The sequence below is a fragment of the Photinus pyralis genome, unplaced genomic scaffold (genome assembly GCF_008802855.1).
Source record: "Photinus pyralis isolate 1611_PpyrPB1 unplaced genomic scaffold, Ppyr1.3 Ppyr1.4_LG1, whole genome shotgun sequence".
Classification (NCBI taxonomy): domain Eukaryota; kingdom Metazoa; phylum Arthropoda; class Insecta; order Coleoptera; family Lampyridae; genus Photinus; species Photinus pyralis.
In genome coordinates this window covers 49,856,201-49,870,851 of record NW_022170249.1, presented here as the reverse complement: position 1 = coordinate 49,870,851, position 14,651 = coordinate 49,856,201, and the positions used below count along the sequence as shown (strand labels likewise).

The window sequence follows — 14,651 nt, the reverse complement described above, 5'->3', positions numbered from 1 at the left end:
GGAATCTAAAGAGTTTTACGATAAACAATGCGGCAGCTTGAAAAAAATTGGAATTATTCTTATATCTAAAGCAGGCGAAGATCTAACTACGTCTTAAATGTCTAAGTACGGTGAGATTGGCAATGGAAGGTTGCATCCTAAGGGCCTCCTTTTATCCTCCCCTGCACAGCCACCCTCAGCCTCTCGAATTATGCCCAGTATCAATTAACCTCGGATTAACACCTTTCGAATCCACCTTCATTGATATCCAAGCAAGCAAGTTGAAATCAAACAGGCGAGATCTAAACTACACTTATGTCTAGAAAAGCCACCTTAAAAAAATTAAGGGGATGCAAGCCTATAAAAATAGCTGACTGGTTCAAACAATTTATGTTGGCAAAGTTGCAGCTGGACGTTGAAAAAAAAAGTGCGATGGCAGCTGTTCCCGAACGAAAAAAATTAGGAAGAGGCAAGGCTAAAGTAGCTGAAGGTGGAAACAAAAGAGTTTTACGATGAAACAATGCGCCAGCTGAAAAAAAATTGAATTATTCTTATATCTAAGCAGGCGAGATCTAACTACGACTTTATGTCTAGAAAAGCCATCTAAAAAAATTAAGGATGCAGCTATAAAAATAGCTTGACTGTTGCAAAAATTTATGTTTGGCAAGTTGCAGCTGCGACGTTGAAAAAAAAAAAGGCGATGGCAGCTGTTCCCGAACGAAAAAAACATTAGGAAGGCAGCTAAAGTAGCTGAAGGGTGGGAAACAAAAGAGTTTTACGATATGAAACAATGCGCAGCTGAAAAAAAATTGGGAATTATTCTTATATCTAAGCAGGGCGAGATCTAACTACGACTTATGTCTAGAAAAGCCACTAAAAAAATTAAGGGATGCAGCTATAAAAATAGCTGACTGTGGCAAAAATTATGTTGGCAAGTTGCAGCTGGACGTTGAAAAAAAAAGGCATGGCAGCTGTTCCCCGAATCGAAAAACAATTAGGAAAGGCAGCTTAAAGTAGCTGAAAGGTGGAAACAAACAGATTTTTACGCGATGAAACAATGCGCAGCGAAAAAAAATTGAGAATTAATTCTTATCTCTAAGACAGCGAGTCTAACTACGACTATGTCTAAGTTACGGTGGATTGCATCGAACGGCGTTGTATTAAGTGGCCTCCTTTAACCTCCCCTCACAGCCACCCTCGCCTCTCGAATTATGCAGTAAAATTAACCTCGGATAACACCTTTCCGAAATACTTCATTGATATCAAGCAAGCAAGTTGAAATCAAAACAGGCGAGATCTAACTACGACTTTATGTCTAAGAAAAGCCACTAAAAAAATTAAGGATGCAGCTATAAAATAGCTGACTGTTGCAAAAATTATGATGGCAAGTTGAGTGGACGTTGAAAAAAAAAAAAGCGATGCAGCTGTTCCGAACGAAAAAATTAGGAAGGCAGCTAAAGTAGCTGAAGGTGGAAACCAAAAGCAGTTTACGATGAAACAGATTGGCCGCAGCTGAAAAAAAAAATTAGGCAATTATTCTTTATCTAAAGCAGGCGAGATCTAATACGACTTATGTCTAGAAAAGCCACTAAAAAATTAAGGGATAGCAGCTTATAAAAATAAGCTGGGACTGGTTGCAATAAATTTATGTTGGCAAGTTGCAGCTGGGACGTTGCAAAAAAAAAGGCAGATGGCCAGCTGTCCGAACGCAAAAAATTAGAGGCAGCTAAAGTAGCTGAAGGTGGAAACAAAAGAGTTTATACGATGAAACAATGCGCAGCTGAAAAAAAATTGGAATTATTCTATATCTAAGCAGGCGAGATCTAACTACGACGTTATGTCTAGAAAGCCACTAAAAAAATTAAGGGAGCAAGCTATAAAAATAGCTGAACTGTGGCCAAAATTTATGTGGCAAGTTGCAGCTGGACGCTTGAAAAAAAAAAGGCGATGCAGCTGTTCCCCGAACGAAAAAAATTTGGAAGCAGCTAAAGTAGCTGAAGTGGAAAACCAAAGAGTTTTACGATGAAAACAATGCGGCAGCTGAAAAAAAAAATTTGGAATTATTCTTATATCTAAGCAGCGAGATCTAACTACGACTTATGTCTAGAAAAGCCACTAAAAAAATTAAGAGGATGCAGCTATAAAAATAGCTGGACTGTTGCAAAAAATTATGTTGGCAAGTTGCCAGCTGGACGTTGAAAAAAAAAAAAGGCGATCGCAGCTTGTTCCCCGAACGAAAAAAATTAGGAAGGTCAGCTAAGAGCTAGCTGAAGGTGGAAACAAAAGAGTTTTACGATGAAAACAATGCGCAGCTGAAAAAACAATTGGAAAATTATTCTTATATCTAATGTCAGAAGCGAGATTCTAAACTACGACTTATGTCTAGAAAAGCCACTTAAAAAAATAGGGATGCAGCTTATAAAAATAGCTGGACTGTTGCAAAAATTTATGTTGCAAGTTGGCAGCTGGACGTTGAAAAAAAAAAGGCGATGGCAGCTGTTCCCGAACGAAAAAAATTAGGAAGGCAGCTAAAAGATAGCTGAAGGTGGAATCAAAAGAGTTTTACGATGAAACAATGCGCAGCCTGAAAAAAAAAATTGGAAATTATTCTTAATATCTAAGCAGGCGAGATCTAACTACCGGAACTTATGTCTAGAAAAAGCCACAAAAAATAAGGCGATGCAGCTATAAAAATTAAGCTGACTGTTGCAAAAATTTATGTGGCAAGTTGCAGCTGGCGTGAAAAAAAAAGGCGATGGGCCAGCTTTCCCCGCAACGCAAAAAAAATTAGGAAGGCATCCAACTTCATAGAAAGCTTCAGACATGTGAACGGTGGATAACAAAAGATGCTTTTGGAGCGACCTATTTGAAACAATGCGTCAAGCTAGACCATTAATAATCTCGATTATAACTCTAGTGTATCTAATCTCTAAGTGTCCTATATTCTTAATCTATCGGATACTTCTATCGATTGCTCACTAATATGATCTCTCATATTCTATTGCTGAAACCATGGAAGTGCCTATCCTAAGTGTGGGCTGTCTGTCGCTGGGGGTGAGTCGTGGCCGTCTGGCGTGCAACAGCCACCTCGAGGCGCGGCAGGAGGAATGACTAGAATAAAATTAACTCGGATAACACCTTTCGAAATCCACCTTGTCCTAGATATCAAGCAAGCAAGTTGAAAATCAAACAGCGAGATCTAACTACGACTTATGTCTAGAAAAGCCACTAAAAAAAATTAAGGGATTGCATCTATAAAAATAGCTGACTGTTGCAAAAATTATGTTGGCAAGTTGCAGCTGCGACTTGAAAAAATGATAGAGGCGGATTGGTTGGCGAGCTTGTCCTCGAAAGGCGAAGGAAAAAACATTAAGGCAAGGCAGCTAAAAGATAGACTGACTATACCAGCGCTGGAAACTAAAAGAGTATATGCGATGAAACAATTGCGCAGCTGAAAAAAATTGTCTGGAATTTGCTAGTCTTTAGGTATCTAAGCAGGCGAGATCTAACTACGTAGCTATATGTCTCAACGGTTGACGGTGGATGCATGAAGGTGCTGTATTCCTAGTCTCTTTCCTTTAGCCCTCCTCTCGTATTGGCACAGCGCGACCAGCCAGCAGCTCAAACCGAATTATGCATTGATAAATTTTTAACTCGGATAACGACCTTTCGAAATGCCACCTTCATTGATATCAAGCAAGCAAGTTGAAATCAAGGGACAGGCCGAGCACTAGACGTACGAACTTCACGTGTTCTAGGAGTGAGTGAGCCACAAAAACTAATTATAAAAAGGATGCAGCTCAGGTAGAAGAAAAAGACTGAGCATGTCTTGACAAAAAATGTATACGTTGCAAGTGTGCAGCTGGAGCGTTGAAAAAAAAGGCGATGGCAGCTGCTCCCCGAACGAAAAAAAATATAGCGAACAGGCAGCCTAAAGAGTAGCTGAAAAAGGTGGGGAGGAAAGAAAGTACACAAACAAGAAGTTTTACGATGAGACAATGACAGACAGCACTGAAAAATGAAATATATTGCTTATGATCATAAGCAGGCGAATCTAACTAACGACTTAGATCTAAGTACGGTAGAATTGCCATGAAGTGCCTATACTAGTGGCTCCTTTACCTCCCCTCACAGCCACCCTCAGCCTCTCGAATTATGCAGTATAAATTAACTCGGATAACACCTTTCGGAAATCCACCTTCATTGATATCTTAGCAAGCAAGTTGAAATTCAAACAGGCGAGATCTAACTACGACTTATGTACTAGAAAAAGGCCACTAAAAAAAAATACAGGGATGAACAGCTATAAAAATAGCTGACTGTTGCCAAAAATTTATGTGGCAAGTTGGCAGCTGGACGTTTGAAAAAAAAGGGATGGCAGCTGACTCCCCGAAACGAAAAATTAGGAAGGCAGCTAAAGAGTAGCTGAAGGTGGAACAAAAGAGTTACGATGAGACAAGTGCGCAGCTAGAAGAATAAATATTGGAATTATCTTACTATCTAAGCAGCGAGAACTAAACTACGACTTAGATCTAAGTAACGGTGGATTTGCATGAAGTGCTCATCCTCAAGTGGCCTCCTTTACTCTCCCCTCACACCACCCTCAGCCTACTCGAATTATTGCAGTATAAATTAACTCGGATAACACCTTTGCGAAATCCACCTTATGATAATCAAGCAAGCAAGTTGAAATCAAACAGGCGAGAATCTACTACGAACTTATGTCTAGAAAAAGCCACTAAAAAAAATTAAAGGATGGCAGCTATAAAAATGCTGGACGTAATGCAAAATTTTATGTTGGCAAGTTTGCAAGCTGACGTTTTTGAAAAAAAATGGCGATGCAGCTGCTCCTCCGACGCAAAAAAATTAGGCAAGGCAGCTAAAGAGTAGCTGAAGTGGATATCAACAAGAGTATTTTACGTATGAAACAAATGCGCCAGCTGAAAAAACAATTGGAATATTCTTATATCTAAGGCAGGCGAGATCAACTACACTTATGCTCTAGAAAAGCCACTAAAAAATTTAAGGGATGCAGCTTAAAAAATAGCTGACTGTTGCAAAAATTTATGTTGCGCAAAGTTGCAGCTGGACGTTCGCAAAAAAAGCGCGAGGCAAGCTGTTCACCCGAACGAAAAAAATTAGGAAGGCAGCCCTAAAGTTAGCTGAAGGTGGAAACAAAAGAGTTTTACGATGAAACAATGCGCAGCTGCAAAAAAAATTGGAATTGTATTACTATATCTAAGCAGGCGAGATCTAACTACGACTTATGTCTAAGTACGGTTGGATTGCATGCAGGCTGCTATCCGTAAGTGGCCTCCTTACCTCCCCTCACAGCCACCCTCAGGCCTCTCGAATTATGCAGTATAAATAACTCGGAATAACACCTTTCGAAATCCACCTTCATTGATATAACAAGCAAGCAAGTTGAAATCAAACAGCGAGATTCTAACTACGACTTATGTCTAGAAAAAGCCACTAAAAAAAAAATTAAGGGATGCAGCTATAAAAACTAGCTGACTGTTGCCAAAAATTTATGTGGCAAGTTGCAGCTGGACGTTGAAAAAAAAAGGCGATGGCAGCTGTTCCCCGAACGAAAAAAATTAGGAAGGCAGCTAAAGAGTAGCTGAAGGTGGAAACAAAAGAGTTTTACGATGAAACGAATGCGCAGCTGAAAAAAAATTGGAATTATTCTTATATCTAAGCAGGCGAGATCTAACTACGACTTATGTCTAAGTACGGTGGATTGCATGAAGGTGCTATCCTAAGTGGCCTCCTTTACCTCCCCTCACAGCCACCCTCAGCCTCTCGAATTATGCAGTATAAATTAACTCGGATAACACCTTTCGAAATCCACCTTCATTGATATCAAGCAAGCAAGTTGAAATCAAACAGGCGAGATCTAACTACGACTTATGTCTAGAAAAGCCACTAAAAAAATTAAGGGATGCAGCTATAAAAATAGCTGACTGTTGCAAAAATTTATGTTGGCAAGTTGCAGCTGGACGTTGAAAAAAAAAGGCGATGGCAGCTGTTCCCCGAACGAAAAAAAATAGGAAGGCAGCTAAAGTAGCTGAAGGTGGAAACAAAAGAGTTTTACGATGAAACAATGCGCAGCTGAAAAAAAATTGGAATTATTCTTATATCTAAGCAGGCGAAGATCTAACTACGACTTATGTCTAAGTACGGTGGATTGCATGAAGGTGCTATCCTAAGTGGCCTCCTTTACCTCCCCTCACAGCCACCCTCAGCCTCTCGAATTATGCAGTATAAATTAACTCGGATAACACCTTTCGAAATCCACCTTCATTGATATCAAGCAAGCAAGTTGAAATCAAACAGCTATAAAATAGCTGACTAACTTTGCAAACTCTAGGTTGGAAAGTTGCAGCTGGATTCGTCAAAATACTTCCCTTAACAATCCACTGACTCTGCCAACGGAAATATCGTGTCCCTAACACATCCACTTGTTTTGACCCCACAATTAGATACATCTCGTCCCTTCCCTCCACTTTCTTTTGGCCACACCATCGAATACATCGCGTCCCTTCCCTCGCCCTTCCCGTGACTCTAACATACAAATACTGGTACTAATAGGTGCAATTAATATAATAAGAATAGCGAGGAGGTGTGACTTTCTCCTCATGCCGTGTAGTTAGTGAAAAGAGCATGCATGGATGAGGGACATAGCATCCCAGAGCAGTTAAGTACCTATAAACGGAAAAATTGGAACGAAAAATGAGTGGAACCAAATAGATTACTTCAAAACATCAAGTAAGAAAGTTGCATTTATTTACTTAGGGTGGCAAAGCTGGCCAGATGCAGCATGAGAGTGGTGAGTGAAAATGCTAGTAGAAAACCAGACAAGAGAGAAAGAATGAAATTGAGGCTTTCCACCAATACAAGAGTAGGAAGCAAAAGCTGGACACTACAAAGCAAATTACATCAATGTGTTATACCCCTTAGTGGCCTCCTTTACCACCCCTCACAGCCACCCACAACCACTCAATTAATTTTTTAATATTTATTTATTTATTGTCCCTCTTGTTTCAGGTCCTCAACAGGCTTACGCCCAATTACATAGTGACCCGCATAATGCTTTTTGGAGGTGCCCCTGCTGAAGGTCTTAAGTTGTTCTATACTACTCCGGTACTTACCTTACGAATTAGGAAAACTGCAGGAAAACCTAATTCGGAGTAGCCGGCAGAATGCTCGAAACTGATCTAAGGAAATTGCCATCTCTGCCACAGATGAAAAATTCACCTCAAACCAGGTTCGAACACCCGACCTCCGGATTTATACCCCAACGTTCTATACCACTGAGCTATAATGCCGGATATCTCAATCATTATCTATAAAACAGTACAGAGGTATAACACCTTATGAAGTAAATTTAATTTACAACAAACAATACACCAAATACCTATTACCTATATTTAAAAGGCAATAAAAAAAGGTTACGATGGATAAATAGAATGTGTAAATCGATACCAGAAAAATGCAGACAATGGAAAGAGATTAAAAAAATCGAGAAGAGTGGAAATCCGATATAAGAAGGTGAGAGTAAATGAACAAAGAAAGTAGAAAGGTAGTACAATCAAGAACTGAAGTCACATAAAAAAAATTGAGCCGCATTTATCAACAAGTGAAAAGGTTTTCGCCCTAATTTTCCATTAATTGGGCAGTACTTGCCAAAAGGACATAGCTCTGTCTTTCTTTACGAGAGTCATATATGCTCTAGAAAGGAAATTTCTTTAGAAAGGAATCTTCTTAAGTAAAAGTAAGCCTGCGCATGCGCACATCTGATTTTTATCATGCGATGTTTGCCTTTACTAGAAGTATCTGTGATTAAAATTTCCACAAATATATTAATAAATAAGAAAATTGACAATGCGCAGTTAATCGAACATTTTACTTGGTTCAGTGCCAGAGCTATGCACTACCGTATGCAAAAAGAACAAACGAAATATCTTGAAACCTGTAGGAGAAGTTAAGGCTTCGGACAAACGGTCAGACGATCAGACTTACGTAACTTCGTTGGAAAAAGCACTAAAAAATCAAAACACAGCACGAAACAAAAAAGTGGAAACGGTTAACAGTGAATAGTCGAGACGATGGGTCGTGCAATCATAATGCGCATTCAAGTCGAAGAATAGGTGAAAGAAACATGAAATTGCTAAGACAAATCTACTTTTGCATCAGGAAATGATCCAAACACACAAAAACACTAATATGGATCGGATATTACAATTAGAAAAATGCGCCAATAGGTGAGTTAAAGACAAAAAAAATGGTAAGAAAAAATAACCTCATATTGAAGATCAAGTAAGTGATCGAAATATTAACACCAGAAGAGGATGGTGTGATAAAAAATGAAAAAATATGGACAAGCTGTTTGATAAATGAAAGAAGGAAATATTTGAAGTGTGCACAACACCCAAAATGAGTAGGTAATTAAAAGAAGACGAAAGATAAATCCCACCCATAAAACTTGAAGACAAAGGAACCATGACGCAAAAAGAAGTACAGTACGTTTTTATAAATATTGGCCAATTGGGAACCAAAAATGAATAAGTAGCGGAAGTGGATACCTACATACCTAAACAAGGCAAATTTACATACAGGTGCCATATCCCTTAGTGGCCTCCTTTACCACCCCTCACAGCCACCCTCAACCACTCGATTTGAAGCGTTTAATTTTTTTAAATCTTAATCATGATTATTAACAAAAACATAACTACACGATAGAGTTATAACACCTTATGAAATGAGCCTTAATTTAAAACAGTACTAATTGTAAGGTCGCAGCTGACATACGCCCAGGAAACACCTGCCAACCGAACTGCTTCCAAATTGGTATACTATAAGCAAAATGTATTATGTATTATGGTCATGCATCCCAGATGCACAACCAAAAGAAAAAACGAAAATAATAAGGCGTTGACTATCACTCAACTTGGAAACGGAAGACTGATTCCAATGTCTCTTTTACAGGCTCGTTTGCAAAGACAATCGCTTTACTTCATAAAAAAAAGTACAACTATGAATTCACAGTCCTACACGTTAATATGATGCAAATGATTGATCCTGCCAGAGAGACCATTCGAAGAATCATTGCAATCAATCTTCTTACCAAGATGAGAAGACAACTTACACTGTACTTACGATGTACGAGAATCCATTGAAAACTTCTTTAGACACTATTCACTTTTCCCCCACTGCTGAAATGAAATGAATAAAAGAAAAAATCCTACCTTTATAAAACTGCCCTTCTGGAATCTGTAACAAGCAGAAAATTAACGTTAAAAACATTTCTAAACTGTGCTTACTTAAAATTAAGTGAGTTATAAAGAGAACTTTTTATACAAGAGCTTACAAGAAAAAGAACTAAATCGCTTAATTTATATTATTTAGGTAGATATATATTATATGAACTATAAAGTGTAAATATAAATGAAAATGCTACTTAGTAAAATCAATTACTCACCTCTCTTTAAAAACTATGACGCCGATCTTCATATAGGTAGTAATAAATGAGACATAACAATCCTCGAAACCATGGCACTTGGTAACGAAAGAATTGACCTCAAAACTTCTCTATAGTCTGGTTCGCAGACGAATCCGTTCAAATCATATCATTAGCGTGACTATGAATTCATAGCCACTTTTTAATATGATGTAAACTGACTCAGGCAGCAAAAGGGACTATTCCAAGAATTATTGGGGTCAATCTTACATTGCCAAGATTATAGACTGAGAAGATAGTCACAACTCATTTACTACTCTCTTAGTTGGCTGAATACAGTCGGCGATCTTCCTTTTAGTCACTATATGCACTATTCACTTTACCCCCCTTTACACAAAAATATGACATGCAAAACACCATGCAAAAGAGAAAAATCCTACCTTCATAAGACTGCCCTTCTCTAATCTTAAAAACGCGAAATTTACCATTAGCATTAATTTCGGCCTTGCCTGGGCAGGATCATCAAGGAGGAACGATGCACTGCAGAACCGTTGGGTAATATCTACCATGTCTTCAAAGATTATGGGGAATTAACCGGGTGCAAAGCGGTCCCACGCTGCAAATTGTAGACATGGAAATCCCAGTGACCATCAAAACGACTGTCCTGGAACCTGAAACAAGAAACAAATTTTCGTCAAAAATCTGCCAAAATATATATATTTCAAATTATTTATTCAAAATATTCAAAAATTGAAGTCTCTTTAAAGAAGACTTCCTGCTACAATCGAGGAATAAAACTCAAAATACTATTCCTTGTAAGTATAAAAAGTGAAAGCTTACCCTTTGGTCTCTCCTAGGAACGCTCTCAAAAAATTTGTGCCATTGTCACTGTATATATGTGCACGATGTCCTCGTCTGGAGATGAATCTTCTCAACGCTGCTACGAACGGTTCTGTAGTCATGTCGCTTACTACTTCCAGAAGTATTGCCCTGGTTGTTGGACATAAATAGTGCAATGTATCCTTTATGCTTTCTGTCCTCCTTCTATCCATGATCTTATTTATCTGGATTCGCGGTAATCTATTCCGGGGTGCGTAAATGGAGTAAATTTGGAATTACCCTCGCTGCGGGTAGTCTCTCCCATTAGTTGCTGGACAGTCTGCGTCCTGTATCTGATGCATGTTGTGCATCCGAGAATCACTTATTTTTTGCCGTTTAGTAGCCAATCTTCCTGCGTAGACATGCCAGGATGATCTGGATCCCTCCATGGAGCACTTCTTGCGGAGCATCTAACGTGACTAGTCTTGTGAGTTGTTGCCTTGGTGGTAGTATTATGGGATGAATTTCGTCGAACGATAGCTATGGATTTTGTAATCTTCCTCCGCTGATGTGCTTGAAGTGATTTTACTTCTTTATCGAATTGCTGCCGTTGTGTCATTGTGATGACTTGATGCATTTGCTCCAGGACTTGCTCTGATCAGCTCTTGTAGTTCTAGATGCCTGTGCTGACTTTGCGGTCCTCTGCATGCCTTGCTGAACCGACTGCAGTATGCGATCACCCGTTGTAGCGTCGGTTTATGATACTACTCTCGTGTCCTAATTCTATTGTTGTGGTTATCGCTTCATCTCTAGGTTGGTGGTGACCTGTAGTATTTAAGTATGCCTCCCATTCGTTTCGTTTTTAGCTATTCCCGCACATTCCACCATATGGATCTGTCTTTATTGTGGTTGCTGGACACCCCCTTGATAATATGTCGGCTGGATTTTCTTCCGTGGAAAGTGAGCCCACCGTTAATGTGGTACCAATTTTCTGATTTCTTGATCACCCCATTTAGTGCTGCACTCGACCTGCAGCTGAGACTCTGGCTCAACCAATACCAATAGTAGTCCCCCGAAGATGTCTTTAATTCTAACTACCGCCGCCGTTGCTAGTAAAACTTCTTTTCTTCTGGAAATGCGCGTACTCGAAACTCAACTGACTGTCTTGATGCGTGTACCACTGAGACTGCATGCGACGAGCTTTAAGTTATTCTGATGCAATAGGGTGTATTGGTGGTATTGGCATATTCTGCAGCGATTAAACGAATAGCATGTGTTGTGGCAAATGTGGTCCATACATTTGAAAGTTTTCTATCACCAATGTTTGCCTTGCTGGTGTCGACAACACTTGTGCTGTTGCTGGCCTGTTAACGATTTGTCTGCCAACTCTGGTGACCTTGGACTGACAAATGTTGAGCTTCTCGAGCTTTAAAAAAAAAGCACTTCTAATGAATTCGATTAACTTCTCCAGGGAAGGTGTTTTGTTTGGCGTCTGTAGAAATTCTTCGAACAACTTGTGTGACTCTGCGTCCCATATGCACACAACACGCGCTCGGAAGTTGTTTAACAACTGCGCAAATCATTAGCTACCTCTATCGAGAATTTTCAGAGGAAAAGTTTGGCCGTCTCGTCGAACCCACCCTACTCATGAAGATTCGGCATGTTATTAATCATTGAAAAACAGGCGATGGCTGTTGAATTGCCATAGTCGTTCACGTTTGAAGGTAAGTAACTGCAAAAAAAAATATAATAAGAAAAATATAATATCACAAAAGGCGTATTCAATAGACTTAATACAGAAATGCTAAAAATATCATGATAGGGGTGTACTCACCTCACTCACAACCATTGCCATGCTGAAACAGGGTTGATGGTACGACTCATTAGCATGCTTTTCCTTAATTTTCTTTTCACCACACCATCCGATACATCTTGTCCTAATCCTCCATTTTTTATTGGCCCCACCAACTGATACACCGCGACCCTTCCCTAAACTTTCCATTTGCCCCACCGATGCGCGTCCCTTCCCTTAACAATCCTTTGACCCTGCCAACGGATACATCGCATCCTTTCCCTACATTTTACATTGCCCTATCATCGAATACATCGCATCCCTTCCCCCCATTTTACATTGGCCACCCGACGGATACATCGCGCCCCTTCCCTCAACTTTCCTTTGACCTCACAACTGCGCGTCCCTTCCCATAACATTCCTTTGACCCTGCCAACGGATACATCGAGTTCCTTACGTCCACTTTGCTTTGGTCCCACCAACCGAAACTTCGTGTCTCTTCACTCCATTTTACATTGGCCCCCCAACGGACACATCGCGTCCCTTCCGCCGACTTTCCTTTGACCCCACAGCTGCGCGTCACTTCCCTTAACAATCCATTGATCTGCCAATGGGTAGGTACATCGCGTGTCCCTAACATCCCCGTTGCTTTGACCCCACCATCGGATACATGATATGTGTCTCTTCTCCCCAGTGCTCTTTAGCAGCATCAACCGATACATCGTGTCCCCTTCCACCACTTTTCTTAGCTCCCATCAAAGCATAGGTACATCACGTCACATCCAAGCAAAGCAAATTACATAAAGGTGGTATAGCTCTTAGTGGCCTCCTTTACCACCCCTCACAGCCACCCTCAACCTCTCAATTAAGCATTTAATTTTTTGATATCTCAATCATTATCTATAAAACATTACAGAGGTATAACACCTTATGAAATTAACTTTAATTTACAACAAACAATACACTGAAAACCTATTACCTATATTTAAAGAAGGCAATAAAAAAAAAGGTTATGATGGATAAACAAATTGAATGTGTAAATCAATACAAGAAATGAGGAAGTTAAGCAAATAGACAATGGAGAAAGAATAGAAAAATTCGAGAAGAGTGAAATCCGATATCGGAAGATTAGAGTAAATGGACAAAGAAATGATGAGCTTGAAGTACAAGCAAGAACTGAAGTCATTCCAAAAAAAATTTATCAAAAAATGGAAACACAGAACAACTTTTAACAGTGGAAACGGTTAACAATGAATGGGCGAGACGACGGGTCTTGCAATCATAATGCGCATTAAAGTCGAAAAATAGGTGAAAGAAAAATGAAACTGGCAAGACAAATACACTTTTGCAGAAAAAGTTCCAAAAAACACACAAAAACACTAATATGGATCGGATATTACAATTAGAAAAATGCGCCAATAGGTGAAGGAAATACTTGAAGTGTGCAACGCCCAAGTGATACCATTGGAAGAAAGGGTTGAAGAAAAAACATAAGGAGAAATAAATGAGACAAGGCAAAAAGAAGCAGTGTTGAAAAGAGAAAAACAAAAATAAGAAGAAATTAAATGCAACACAGGCTAAAGGTTAAAGACAAGAAAAAATGGTAAGAAGAAATAACATACTATTGAAGATCAAGTAAGTGGTAAGGTCAAATTGATACTTTTATATCAGAGCAGAAATCAGAAACAGAAATTACAGAAGCTTACAAGATCAAGAAAGAATTGTGGTAGCCAAAATAACTACAGAACTACTAATAAACAAATCAATATATTTTTAGGGAATGACCAATCAAGAAATGAGTATACAAAACAAATACACAGAAAATGCGAAGAGTGAAAAAGAAAATAAGAGAAAAAGTGGGATAGAGATAGATGCTAAGAATTGTCATCAAATTTTGAAAAAAAAAATCTTAGCGTCCATAATTTGGGATACCTACAACCGATTTCCACAAGCAACTCAGTATAAACACAAGAACATATTACAAAGAACAATAAAGAACGCAATATGGAAATATAACAAACAGATCTATCAGCCAGCAAGTGTCACATATGAATGAAAACCATACAAGGTACAAACTGAAAAGAAATTTAAAAGGATTTGGATGCATTAGCAGTGAATAAAACCAAAAAAATGGTTAACTGGTCAAGAAATATTTAAAAGGGAGAGGAAACGGGCGCGTCGGGATCCCTCAACTTGGCGGCCGATGGGACCACACCGTCCTCCCAAGGGTTCGAGGACAAGGGGAAAGAAGGTTGCGGCGGCCTCTCCAAATGCCGTGTGTCGGTAAATAAACCGTTGTCGCTGAAGAAAAGAAGGCACAGAAGAGGGTGGCAAAGGCAGCGTCCGCGTAAAAAAGAACCGGTGCTTCGGCGTCTTCTGCTCAAGACGACGGCCCCGGCCCCGTCGACACCCAAAAAGACGACGAAAGTGCCCACGAAAAAGCAAAAAGCTCCCAAACAGAAAAAGGTGAAACAGACCAAGAAAACCTGCGACCGGTTCACTCAAGAGATAATTTGGCAGTTTCACAAGTTGCAAAATGCATCCCAAGAAAGGAGTTTGCCAACCACACTACATTTTCCTCCTCAAACCTAGATTCCT

At 39.4% G+C, this 14,651-nt stretch overlaps 1 long non-coding RNA gene across 1 annotated transcript; it reads right to left on the bottom strand.

Moving 5' to 3' along the window:
- Positions 1–8,962: 8,962 nt before the first annotated feature.
- On the bottom strand, positions 8,963–12,956 carry LOC116160587. The gene is made up of 3 exons (XR_004143256.1): positions 12,096–12,956; positions 10,283–11,993; positions 8,963–10,113 (listed from the first exon to the last, which is right to left on the bottom strand). It is a non-coding gene; the product is annotated as an uncharacterized LOC116160587 (long non-coding RNA).
- Positions 12,957–14,651: the final 1,695 nt, after the last annotated feature.